We start from the raw sequence: 13578 nt of genomic DNA, 5'->3' as shown, positions 1-13578 counted from the left end.
CCCAGCCCCCAGCCCCCAGCCCTCCCGTATCGACCCGGAGCTGGGAAGCTGTCAGGGCTGCAATGGAAGAGTGTGCTGACATCCCAAGGTGGAACTCTGCATGCATTTGCCATCGAAACATAACTGCATGCATATGTATAGATGTGCGCCAACGTACGGAGACGCATAGGCAAAGTCTGGGAGAAACAGGCCGGACGGCTCAGAGCAGTGGAGTCAGAGACGGGAGGGCAGCGGGCCCAGGGCTGGGGGGAGTTTCCCACTCTGTAGGCTGCTTGTTTTGTATACTGATAATGCATCCGGGCATCACCTGGGTAATTACACACATTTTTTTTTTTTTTTCCTCCATGAAAGTGTAAGGGGTGAACAAAGCACCCGTGCACACCTACCTGGGCTGGGCTCTGTTGGAAGCCGAGTCATCGTCGGGAGTACGTTGGAGCGGGGGCGCTGCAGACTCGGGGGTGTTCTGAATTCCGTGCCGAGGGTCTGAGCTCCAGGTCGAGCCATGGCGGGCCGTGGGCCGAGGTGGGGGAGGGCTGAGGAGCAGCAGGCCCTGGAGCCAGGTCTCCGGCCTCCCACCCCTAACAGCCTGGCCATCTGGCAGCTGTTCTGAGTGTCTCCTCACCTGTGAAGTCAGAGCAAAGATCCGACAGTTAAAGCAGGAGCCCTCAGACAACGAGAGATCCGGAGGCTCAAGGGTCACTTTGGTCCTTCGGGAAAATACGTTCCTGCTTCCGAACGCTCACATTTTGGGATCATTACATATAAATCGTGGGCTTCATGAATTATATATTTTTGCTATTCACCTATTCTTGGAGATGCAAAAGGTTCACGCCACAAGCAGACTTTTAAGACGCATTTACTGCGTGAACTCTGCAAACATTTCAGTGGTCAAATATTTGTTTTCTATTTAAAGTGATAAAGGCCTCAGCAGCTGATACGCCTCACTTAGAGGAGGAACAGGATGGCAGCGGTGGGCACAAGGTCCCCGAGAGCTGGAGCAAGGCCAGGTCTCCGTTCTGTGAGGCGTCAGCACAGAAATGAGCGGGGCTGTCCCATCAGGGTCACGGTCCTTAGGGGTCACACCTGGGAAGCCCTCGGACGCTGGCCGGGCAATCAATGGATCAAAAGAGGGATCCACACGATGTCTGGGGGAAGCGGTTGCTTTAGTGAGCCCTGCTCGCACTCAGGAGACTGCACACGGACACACAGGTTTCATATCGCTCTCAGCTGGCGGATCTGCCTCACTGGGGCCGGTTGGCGAGGACTGGGTCATAAATGTCCTCCTTGGTTGGGACAAGCCTTCCCGGCACGTCCCATCCGCTGGGGTCACCTCTGCACTGCGACCATGCCTTAAACTATGGATTTTACTCCTACACCATAGGAGAGATGCTGGGATGGGGTGAGCACAGGCTTCGGTGATTCTAAAAACCACCCGAGGGTCAGTGCTCTGGTGCAGCAGGTTTAGCATCCACCTGCAGTGCCAGCAGCCCATGTGGGCACCAGTTCCAGTCCCAGCTGCTCCACGTCCCATCCAGATCCCTGCTGATGGCCTGGGAAAGCACAGCAGTAGAAGATGGCACGAGTGCTTGGTCACCTGCACTCGTGTGGGAGACCCAGAGGAAGCTCCTGGCTCCTGGCTTTGGATTGGCCCAGCTCTGGCTGTTGCGGCCATCTGGGGAGTGAACCAGCAGATGGAAGACCTCTCTCTCTGTCTCTCCCTCTCTCTGTCTGTAACTCTCTCAGTAAATAAATAAATCTTTTTAAAAAATTAATAAATAAAGACCAGCTGAGCATGCGTGCCACGTGGCCATCCCAGAAATGGAGGCTGCCTTTCTGTGTGTGCTTTTTAAAGAAAAGGAGTGCGGAGCTCCGCGAAGTGAAGGGTGCTGCTTGTGAGCTGCACTTCCCCTGTGAGCTAACACGTACCAGAAGGCCTCCTGTCTCCCGATGCTCAGGAGTCGTGTGTCATCCCGCAGCACCCGGGAGTCTTTCCCCTCCGCTCGCTCAGATCCTACAAATGGAAGACACAGGTGAACCACGACCCTCCCCTTTGATACCTATAGAGAGATGGCTATCAGTGTGGGTGAAATGGCGAGTCCATGTTTAATACCATGGAGTCACTCGCCTGTGAATCACTGCCTGTGCAATACTTGTCCAAGCAATGTTTCTGACAGTCATTCAAGACAAAGATGGCCCTGCTCCCTTAGCCCTAACTGAAGATCTCCCCACAGCAAGATTATCCCCTGTGATGAACAGAAACCAAACAAGGATCTGATGTAAAAACTCTGTGATCTGCTAGTTTTCTTAGATCATTTCTCCCTAACAGTGTCTTAAGAAAACCTTCAGATATACAGAAAAGTTGACAGCTGGTGAATACCCACCCTTTGCCCATCTGACTTCCACAATGAACGCTTGCCACGCTTGCTTTATCACACAGCCATTCATTCCTCCAATAATCTGTGAGTTCAGCTTTGCTTCTGGATGAATCTCAAAGCAAGTCACAGGCATCAGTATGTTTCACCTCTAAACACTTCTGCCTGAACAAGTTCAGTATTTACATGTGGTTTGTAGGAGACTTTTTATTGCTGTAAAATAGATATAAAACTTGCTATTTAACCATTTTTAAGCAGGCTGTTCAGTGCAACCCATCTCCAGAGCTTTTTCCTACTCCCAGCTGAAACTTTATATCCTTTAGATGCCAACTCCACAGGGCCCCTGGTACCCCGCACTGCTCCCTGGCTCTCTGAAGCGGCTACTCTTGGTACCCCAGGTGAGCGGCACCCACCAGGCTGTCCTTTTGTTCCTGGCTCATTCCACACAGCACGGTGAGCTCCAGGTTCCTCGGTGCTGCAGCTCGGGGCAGTCTCTCTCCTTTGGGACACTGAAGCCATGTTCCACTGTGCGGATACGCCACACTTTGTCCATTCAACCACCCCTCGGATTTCTTCCACCTTCTCTGTTTCTTTTCCCTCCAAGACTTTATGTCCTTAGGGCAGAGTTAGGTTTCTCTCACCTTTTAGCTAGTGGATAGTGCTGCTATGAACACAGGTGTACAAACTCAATGAAAGCCACATGCCTAAGGAGGGGAATTCTGGATTGTATGCTAGTTTTTGGAAGAATATATGGTTTCTATTTAATGTTAAACTTACACACATGAAATGCCCACCTCCGAAGTGCGCCACTGGAGGTCCTGTGACAAGGGCATTTCTTGGCAAATTTATTTCTCCTTTTGGAGGTCCTCAATCCATACGTGACTTTCCCAGGTAGAATCCTGACTCATTCTGTGGCCAGACTCCTGGCGGGAAGAGGGTAAGCGGAGATGGCAACACCAAGGCGTCCAAGTTCAGGGTCTCCCGACTTAATTTCTTCACACGTTTTGCAGCCTGAACAGGATCTCATGGTTCTGAAATCAGGAAGTTGCAGAAATAATCGTTTCTACCTTTCTCTGCCTACAGCAAACACTTCAGTGTGTAACCAACAACTACGAAAGCTTCGAAGGCAGGTCTCTAAACCAAAAAATGCGCAACGAACCCACTGGTAAGCGCCCATCTGTACCGGACCCCGCACGCCTGCCCCAGAGCCTGCAGATCTCCTTATCTGCAGATCAAAAGCTTGTAGTGCTGAACATGAAAACCACCCTGGATGCGGCATATTTTATGCTATCAGATTGGCAACAAGTGATAACGGTCCGACTGGGAAAGGGTGTGGGAAGAGGGGTATTCTCAGATACTATAGGTGGCATCGCACAGCAGGGTGGGTTGCCAACACCTGTGAAGGTGATGACTATACCTTCCCCCTGACCCAGGAGTCTCACCTCCAGGAATGCTCTTTACAGAGGTACTTGCACCAGTACACTGAGCTGTATTTGCTATTTGCCACACAGCTTGCTGTACCAAAAAAAATGGAAACAACTCAAATATCAGCCAGTAAGTAGCTGCTAAAAATCAATCCTAATACGCCCACATCAAACTGGTATGACTCGCTTTACCAGCTTGGACACAAATGAGGCTACAACTTCTTAGTTTTTCAAATTGCTTTAGGCCTGGATATCTGTGTGCCAGGTCAACGGTCGGGGGAAGTCCACTGCTCGTCAGCTCTCTTAGGGCCTTTCTGGGCCCCAGAACCGTGCAAGCTCCCTGGGACAGCCCCCACTTTCAGCGTGGCCGGTCCTGCTTCTAAATGCCCCAGTCTGATGAGGGACTTGAAGTCTCTGAGCAGCTCTTGCTTCTGCTCCCCATAATGTGCTGAAAGCTACAAAAGTAATAAACAGAGACCAGACTGCAAAACAAGGCAGGGGCAGGGTGGGGGTAGGGGTGGAGTTGGGGGTGGAGGTGGGAAAGGCTTGATGGTGTCTGTTTTGAAAAGGTAAAAGTTGGGCCGGCGCCGCGGCTCACTAGGCTAATCCTCCGCCTTGTGGCGCCGGCACACCGGGTTCTAGTCCCGGTGGGGGCACCGGATTCTGTCCCGGATGCCCCTCTTCCAGGCCAGCTCTCTGCTGTGGCCAGGGAGTGCAGTGGAGGATGGCCCAAGTCCTTGGCCCTGCACCCCATGGGAGACCAGGAGAAGCACCTGGCTCCTGCCATCGGAGCAGCGCGCCAACCGCGGCGGCCATTGGAGGGTGAACCAACGGGAAAGGAAGACCTTTCTCTCTGTCTCTCTCTCTCACTGTCCACTCTGCCTGTCAAAAAAAAAAGGAAAAAAGAAAAGGTAAAAGTTGGCCAGTGCTGCAGCTCACTAGGCTAATCCTCCGCCTGCAGGCAGGCACCCCGGGTTCTAGTCCTGGTTGGGGCACCGGATCCTGTCCCAGTTGCTCCTCTTCCAGGCCAGCTCAGACCAGGCCAGCTCTCTGCTCTGGCCCGGGAGGGCAGTGGAGGATGGCCCAAGTGCTTGGGCCCTGCACCCACGTGGGAGACCATGAGAAGCACCTGGCTCCTGGCTTCGGATCAGCGCAGTGCGCTGACTGCAGCGCACCTGCCGTGGCGGCCGTGGGGGGGGGTGAACCAATGAAAAAGGAAGACCCTTCGAGGCAGAGAGGGGGAGGACAGAGATCTTCACTCTACTGGTGCACCACCCACATGGCCACATCATCAGGGGCCAGGAGCCAGGAGCTTCCTCTGGATCTCCCATGTGGATGCAAGGCCCAGGGACTTGGGCCATCCTTGGCTGCTTCAGGTACATCAGCAGGGAGGGGGATCAGAAGTGGAGCGGCCTGACTTTGAACCAGTGCCCACACGGGACCTATGCCAACACTGCAGGCAGCAGCTTTCTGAACAAGCAATGCCACAATGCCGGCCCCACCCTGTGAGCTGGACTGGAAGTGGAGCAACCGGGTCTCGAACTGGTACCCACATGGGATGCCAGCACCACAGGCGGCAGCTTAACCCACTACACCATGGCGCCAACCGTGACATTTATTTTTAAAACATGGTATGTCTTTGAGCATATATGTGATGAAATTTGGCTTACACTCTAATTGCAACCATGTACTGAGTTTTAGAAAAACAAATGAATCAAGTGTTCTTTTGTTGAGAGAGAGATAATTTTTCTAACAAAATTATTTGATAGGAAGTTTAGACACCCTGCACTTCACACTGACTTCTGTGGCAGGATGACAAGGGTCATGTTGGAAAGCAATGCCAGGGCGTCATCAATTTTCCCAGGAGCCACTCTTAATCCTTTGCTATTCAAGTAATTCTCCGTTTGAAGAACTTACCCTGCCATCATCCTTGCTGTGTTGCTCATCTTTAGTTGTTAACTGAGCTAACCCCACCAGATTCTCATTTGCTTATGGAATCGTTCTCCCAGATCACTTTCAATGACTTCATAAAATCTCGCATCTTTTGCAAGATTAGCAATTTTACATGGCAAAGGAAATGCATTTTATTTACATTGTATTGTGGAATGTTTATAACATCTCCAATCAGCAAAATTGGCTGCTGAGTGGGGCTAGCTGCTGGCGTGCAGTGGGGAGGGCTGTCGACGCCGGGGCTCATCTCCTAAGCGGTCAGTTCATTAGTGGGTATTCGCCTGTTACAACCAATTTTTGCTTCCCTACACAACTTTGCAACTACTGGGACTCAGATGATGATAATGAATAGTTGGATAACAAGAAACTTCTGTACTATACAGCATTAAAAGGGAATGAGGTGTGTATTGACATGGAAAACCATTCACAATGCGTTGTTGGATGAAGAAAAGCGAGTTCCAAATGCATCATATAACCATGCTCTATGAAACAGTAATGAATGTTAGTATATGCATCAAAAATGTGAATGAAACCACCTGCAGGAACTCGAAACCCTAGTAGTCGTTTCTGATGGGCGTCTGGGGGCAGAGGAAACCCCGCCTGGGAGACTGATTTTTGATGAGCATTTACTACATGTTTGGTACAGTAAATACATATTTTGAAAGTCAATTAAAATTAGGGCCAAAGTTTCAAACAAAGGAAGAAGTGGGCTCTCACTAGGAAATATCCAAACATGGTATTTAGTAGAATTTTTAAAAATTATTGTTTCATTGTTGGAGGGCATGGAGACGGACAAAGAGTAAGCTCCTGCCTGCTGGTTCACTCACCCGAGGTCTGCGAGCGCCAGGCCCGCGCGAGGCTGACGCTGGACTGAAGAAACGTAACACCTGCCGGGCACGACGGCCCTCTCCGTGAGGTCTCTGCTCCTCTGGATGTAGAGGCTGCCGAGACTTCCAGGGACTTGTCTTCCCTTCTACCCAGGAAGCCGTTCCTTTAGGACAAAGTTGAACCACATCAACCCAGTGATGCTCGCTCTCTGCCTAACCACTGGGAATGCAGAGGGGCTGGGTTCTGGGTTCAGCTGCCACAAATCACTGCTAAAACGTTGCTTTCGTAGATAGTCTGATGTGCGCTCCCCTTGTAGTCACGGCTAACTCACAACGCAGGGGACAGTGCTTTGTGTCTGCCACCCACTCTGCCCCGTGGTGATGACGCTGCATGCTGTCACCTTCCCAAAGAATTCTCTAGAATTCTTTGAAATACTGACGAAAATTACTACTTAACTGTCAGGATAGGTTAACTTGGATTTATAACCCATTCCAGAAGAGTTAAATACTGTTGAAAAGTGCATGTCTTTTGAAAGAAAATAAATCCTTCAAGCAGTTTTTTGGTACGTATTAGCTTAGAAGTGATACCACAGGAGAATTCACTACAATTTTATTTTAAAGATTTACTTATTTTGTTTACTTGAAAGGCAGAGAGAGAGAGAGAGAGAGATAGATAGATCTTCCATTCACTAGTTCACTCCCCAGATGGTCACAATAGTTAGGGCTGCGTCAGGTGGAAGCCAGCAGCCAGGACCTTCGTCCAGTCTCGCGCTCCCGTCCTTGGGCCAGCAGCCACTGCTTCCCAGGTGCGCTCACAGAGAGCTGGATTGGGAGAACAGTCAGGACTCGAACCAAGCACTCCAATAGGGGATGCAGGCATCCGACCTGCCGGCTGGACCTGCTGTGCCACAACACCCGCCCCTGGACTGCAGCTTCAAAGTGGCTTTAGTTCACCGTTGTGGTCACTATGGAAACACAAAATTATTTAGGTCACTTTCCTTGTTACAGAGTGGAAACTAACTATTTCTTATATCCACTCTTGGGACAGGCTATGAAGTGAAGAAAATATTCTTTTTATGGAAAATTTCTGGGAATCATTGCTTTGAAAAGTTTTCAGAAAGTGTTCTCCACGTCGCAACCTACAGAGAATTCACCTGTTGCTAATGAGCTACAAACTCTTGTTCTCCTAATTGGCCCTGTTTGTCTCTGAGAGTGTGAGGACTCAGCACTGGGCAGAGTTACAGAGAGAGAGACAGAGAGAGAGAGAGAGAGAGAGGTCTTCCATCCGCTGATTCACTCCCCAAACGGCTGTAACATCTGGAGCCGGGCCTCCTCCAGGTCTCCCATGCAGGTGCAGGGGCCCAAGCACCTGGGCCATCCTCACTGTCTTCCCAGGCTATCAGCAAAGAGCTTGGTCTGAAGAGGAGCAGCCAGGACAGGAACTGGCGCCCACATGAGATGCCGGGCCACAGGTGGAAAACCCAGCCCACTACACCACAGAGCCAGCTCCTCTGTAGTCACTTACGCACACTCTCATGGGTTGATGACAAATAATAATATGCCCTTGTGCCGAGACAAGAATCGGAACCCTCAACATTACCGTCTGAGAACAGATCCCTTGAAGCGGCGGATGGACCCCGGCTGTCTCTGGTCACATCGGCAACAAACCCTGGGAAGTGATGTGTTTGCTTCTTTGCGCACAATGGCACACTGAAGGGCAAGTGCGGAGAAGTGACGGCACCTGTTCACTCGCCGGGTCGTAGTCGGTGATTTCTATGTGGGTTACCACGAGACCCAGGACGCCGACAGCCTCTTGATGTACTGACCCGCTTGAAGACGCCGTGGAGGGGACATTGCACTGCAGCCTGGCGCCTGTCTTGCTTTGGTTTCATCTGTTGCTCGGGGGCAGAAGAAGAGTCTATCAGACCTCACTCTGATCTTCGGGCAACAAGCACCCAGTGAACTGTATCTGGGGTCTGAGATGGCGATTTGGCAACAAAACTCTTGGGCCAGTGAGGTATTTGCTGTCTTCTAAATTTTTCTGGGGAAAAAAAAAAAAACCACAAAAACAATGTCTTCTGTGGGTGATTTTGCTGGTCCCCATTCTGTAGTGGAGAAAGGGCTGGCTGAATGAAGGGGTGGGGCTCTGTGCCAGGTGCCCTCCCCTGGGGGGGGCGCTGGCCACCAGCAGCAGGTGCCGTCTTGGGTACCTATCTCCCACACCCTCTCCGCGGGCATGTTGTTAGGCGCGCTGGGCTCCAACTGGAGCTCTGAAAGACGCATCACTTATTATTCCCCACATGCCCCTTCCTGGTAGTCGCTCAAGTGCGGACGAGAAGCCCCTGGCCAGCACGCGCGATGACACCGGCGAGCCGTAAAGCGTCTCCAGAGAGCTCCGCGGCTGGCCTCTTGCCACTGGAGAGATGGCTTCCCATTCTCACTTGGGCTTCCTGGGATGCTGCAGAGAGTGGTTCTCAGAACTGGTCCTGGCTCCCGTCCCCGATGGTTGTGCCGGCGGGCTGTGGGCATCCTGTGGTCGGACTGACAGATCTGAAGACGCTCTGCTGTCTGAAGAATCCAGTGTGCAGACCGAGCAAGGACTCCTGTCTGGAACCACCTGGGTAGCCTTGTACACCTGAGTCAAATACAGCGTGTTATTCTTTATCCAGCCTGACCAGGACCAGAAACGAACCAGAGCAGGGCGAGTGCCCTTTGACCCATGGTGCTGGGACCAGGACGAAGGGCACTGTTGGGGTTCTAGAATAATTCTGACCAGTAGAATGACAAAGACTCTGTGCCGGCTATTTTTGGAACGCCGTGGCAAACACTGAAATCACTGTCAGTAAGAAGGTAAAAGTCAAACTACATGTACCTGGTAAGCTGAATTTTGTGACCATGAGATTTTCATTTGTTTCTCCCTTCCCTGAAACTTTTGTGAACTGAAAAGGGACCAAAATCCTTTCCTCACATGCCACGACCCTGCCCTGCCCATCACCTGCAAATCACCCTGGGGAAGTGAAAACTTTGGGGGTCCCATGTCACCCCATGTCACACACATGTCTGTGCCAGGATGAAATCCCAACTCGGGCTCGCGACCCTCCTGTAAGGGGTAAACAGCACCTCAGTGAGCAGTGGCGTGTGGCCCGGCGCCCACCACCGGGGGCTGGGTCTAAGTACACCTGGGGTCACAATGCAAGCAGCTTGGTGGTGTCAGCCTCCCTGCTCGGCATCTCCCCACACTAGAAAACCGGCACAAGGTTGCATGCAATTCCCTGTCAAGGACGATTTGCAGCTTTGCCAAAACCAGAACCGGAGTGTGGATGGGGTGACGGGGGAGAGGCCACGGAGCCTGTCTACACAGCGTACTAAGGCCTTCTTATACACCAGGTCATCCACTTCCCTACTATTGTTCTATCTGACTGAGAGCCTAAGTGAACATGGAAAAGAGAGAGGAAGGAAAGAAACAGCGCAGACAGAAGGCACTCTATTCCCGACTTCGCCATCCACCAACAGGAGAGAATTCCTTAGTCCTCTTCCTCCTTGGAGAAAGACGCTGGCTCTACATCCCATAACGATTCTACCTGATTTCAGCACAACGCTGATCCTGCACGGTCCGGGGAGAATCTGCATCTTTTCACCATTGCTTTGGGGGATAGCCTGTCTAATCCCACCCCACCACAGGTCCTGCAGGGATCCGAGGGCATTCTGTCCAGGGCTGGGGATGCCAGTGCCAGTGCCAAGGGGACAAAGAGGTGCTAGGTCCCAACCCCCCAGTGCAGGGGCTGCACTTAGAGAGCCACTCCAGGAAAGAGAGGTGGTCCTGTACAGCACAGGTCTCCTGCAAGCGACCCCTCCCCCTCTACATCCCCCTCCTCTTCCAAATGGAATGGGACAAGTCTACCCTCCACCTGGAGGGCAGCGGCCTTGGCTCTGGGAGGGCCCCTGGGGAGCCAGCCAGCCAGCAGGGCACAGCCCCAGGGGGTCCCAGCACAGTCCCTGCCTGTAGCAGGGTAACGGCCGCCCTTGGAGCCGGGCCCGCTCTGCCCTAAGGTTCCATTCCTACACAAAGAGGCCTTCACGGGTGCAGTGCACACTGGACTTTTCTGTCTGTCATCTTGGAAACCAGCAGGCTGTAATAAAACTGCAGGAGCCCGCAGTGGGGAATGAACCGTGCTGGGAGCGCGGAGGTGGGCCTCCCAGCCCTGCCGTGGGCACCGAGAACAATGCAGCGGAAGGAACTGGAGTCAGCGGGCGGCTGGCTCGCAGGAGCACGGCTGGGGAAGAGGGCGCTGGCTGGGGGCAGGCGATGCGCGGGCTGCTGGCTGCCCGGGGTGTGCCGGGAGATCTGGAGGGGCTGAGGAAAGTTCACCCAAGTGCAGCAAGTCGGACTGGCCTGCCACGTGCCGACACCCAAGTCGGAGGCCTGGGCGGGTGGCAGCCACTGCAACTCCGAGGGGAAGTCAGCTGATTCACAGCTCCTCTGAGCAAACACGGGTGACCCAGGACAGGCAGGCAGGCAGGAACTACTCCAGGAGGCCAGAGGTGGGCCGGGGCACTGCGCAGTCTCTAGGGGAAACGCAGGTAGTGGCACCTGGGAGCCGGGCAAGGAGAAGGCTGGGGAAGCCACCCAGGGGGCCTGCCTGGCTTGGGGCTGGGGAGAGGGAATGGGTCCCTGAGCTGAGATGGGAGAGGCCCCATTGCCACCTGTCCAGCGGCTCTGCAGCTCTGAGTCTGGCAGTGTGGCCCTGATGGCTGCGTGCTGGCCTCAGCCGGAGACTTCCTAAAATATCTCGGGGCCTGATGCAATATCGGTTCGTGATGGCACTGCATTGCGATGCGGTGACAGTGTGACCTGGGGGCGGCCTCAGGGGCCCCGCGGTGCCTGTACATGATTTCATCTGAGAGGCAGCGGCCAAGTGAGGCCCGCATTCCCGAGGCAGAATGGAGGAGTTAAGCTCTCCGAGGTGGAAGGCGTGGAGCTCTCGAGCCCAGGACAGAGCGCTGGGCGCCTGGGGGGTGGCTCCGGCAGGGACCCACACCCGCAGGGTCAGGGGAGGGCGGCTGTGCCGAGCTGGCCTGGAGTCTGCAGGAGGCAGCACAAACAGGGCAGCCCCCTCCCCCGTGCCCCCTGGGACCCAGGAGCGGAGCCAGGCCTCCCCCAGAGAGAGGCTCCCTCCAGGTTTGGCCCGGGTCGCCTCCGCGTAAACACGGCGGCTGCCTGGCTGCCTGGCTGCCTGGCTCCCGCAAGCGCCGGCTCTGCACCAGGACTTGGATTCTGGAGCCTAGCAGAGGCACGCGCGTCTTCTCCCTCCCCCAGGCCACTCTGGCTTCCCCAGGGGGCGGCAGGTGGGGGGCCCGGAACGCGCGCCCCTCTGCGCCGAGCGCCCACCGCGGCCCCGGGCACCACCGGGCACCGGGCACCGTGCACCGGGCGCGGCGGCGGCGCGGGCCCGAGGGGCGCAGGCCGTCCGCGCCGCAGGAGCACACAGCCCCCTCCCCTTCCCGGGGCTGGGCGTGCGGGTCTCTTCCCGAAGCCACCCGGCTGCGCCTCTCACTTTGTCGTGGCAGGGCACAGCCGTCAGACCAAGTGGGAGGAAGAAACATTAACTTCAACAGCTGTTTCTTGACCCCGGCTGTCAGTCTTCCCAAGAATAAATTTTGGAGAGTCCTATTTGAAACAAAGGGGGGGGGGGGGGGGAGGGAGGGAAAGTTGGCGGGCGCGGGCGGGGGGCGCGGCGAGCCCGGCCGGTGCAGGGCGGGCTCCCGCGGCCCCGGCTCCCCCCGCGCGCGCGCCCCGGTCCCCCCGCGCGCGCCCGCGGCCCCGGCAGCGCCGGCGGTGGGAGCCGCCGCGCGGCTACAGTAATTCCCCGGCTCGGGCGGCTTGAAACTGCTCGGGCTGAATAGCATTTGCTGTTCCGGCCGGCGGCCGCCTCCCGCCGCCGCGCCGCGCGCCCGCACCGCGGCCCTCGTTATCCCGGAAGTGGCGCGGCCGCCGCAAGTTTGTCCACGGCGAACTTGGCCCCCCCACGGCCGCGCGCCCACACGCCCCGGGGAGCGCGGCCGGGCCCCTCGGCGCTCGGGGAGCTGCTTTCCGGGGGGCTGGGGCTGGGGGCGCCGAGAGCGCCCGGCGGTCCCGGGGGTCGGGGGCGGCGGGGGGCCCCGGGCCGTACCCAGGCGCCCCCCGACCCCGCCCCAGCGGGGCTGTTCGGGATCGGTGGCGGGGCGACGCTGGGCCCCCCCAGAGTGGGGCCTGCGGGAGGAAGGGGCGCCGGCGTGCAGACCTCGACGGCAGCCTGCAGGAAATGCGCGGGACCCTGCGCTCCGGGGCTCACACGGGTCTCGGGGCGCGGCTGGGGTGGCCGCCGCCCAGGGTGGGGCTGGGTGGTCAGCAGCTGTTCCCACCGCGGGGGCCCTGCGCGCGCCCTCAGAGCCGGCAGGTGCGCGGGCGGCCGGGGCTCGAACACCACGCGGGGGCCGCAGGTCCCGGGGCGGAGCGGAACCTCAGACGCCGGTGCCAACTTTGTGGGGTTGGGACCCCACCTACCACTCCTTTTTCGAGGGGAGAGGCCAGGCGCACTGGGGTGCTCTCCACTTAATGGCGGGTCGGGTGGGCGCACAAGAGCGAGTGCCCACGCCCGGGCCTTGCCCTGGACGTCTCCCCACTTGTGGGTGGCGCAGAGCTCGTCCCTGCCCTTGGAAGGGACAGTGGACAGTGCTGGCTCTGCTCCCGCTCGGATCCCGGGCTGGGGAGGCGCGTGCCCGTGGCGAGGGAGCCAGGAGCCCCGCGTACTCCTCCTGGGGGTCAGCCGCTGGGAGCCATGGTCTCCAGAAAACTGGGTCTAGACCATGCATCTTCCGTAACAAGAAGCAAGACGCCGTCCCCTGTTTTCCAAACCGCCCTAAACAGGAAAATGGCACTAGCCTCCAGGGGCCAGTTTACCTTCCACACAACACAAAAACAAGAAACAAAATCTAAAGAAAATGTAACTGAAGCTTTCTCTGGAC

The 13578-nt window shown here is 55.8% G+C and overlaps 1 long non-coding RNA gene across 1 annotated transcript; it reads right to left on the bottom strand.

Annotated features, from left to right (window-relative positions):
* Positions 1 to 1934: 1934 nt before the first annotated feature.
* On the bottom strand, positions 1935 to 8610 carry LOC133774354 (uncharacterized). Its single transcript, XR_009868062.1, has 3 exons — positions 8174 to 8610; positions 3167 to 3403; positions 1935 to 2011 (listed from the first exon to the last, which is right to left on the bottom strand). It is a non-coding gene; the product is annotated as an uncharacterized LOC133774354 (long non-coding RNA).
* Between the last annotated feature and the right edge of the window lie 4968 nt (positions 8611 to 13578).

Source organism: Lepus europaeus, chromosome 15 (assembly GCF_033115175.1).
Source record: "Lepus europaeus isolate LE1 chromosome 15, mLepTim1.pri, whole genome shotgun sequence".
In the NCBI taxonomy this organism is placed as follows: Eukaryota; Metazoa; Chordata; class Mammalia; order Lagomorpha; family Leporidae; genus Lepus; species Lepus europaeus.
This window is presented reverse-complemented; position numbering and strand designations above follow the sequence as displayed.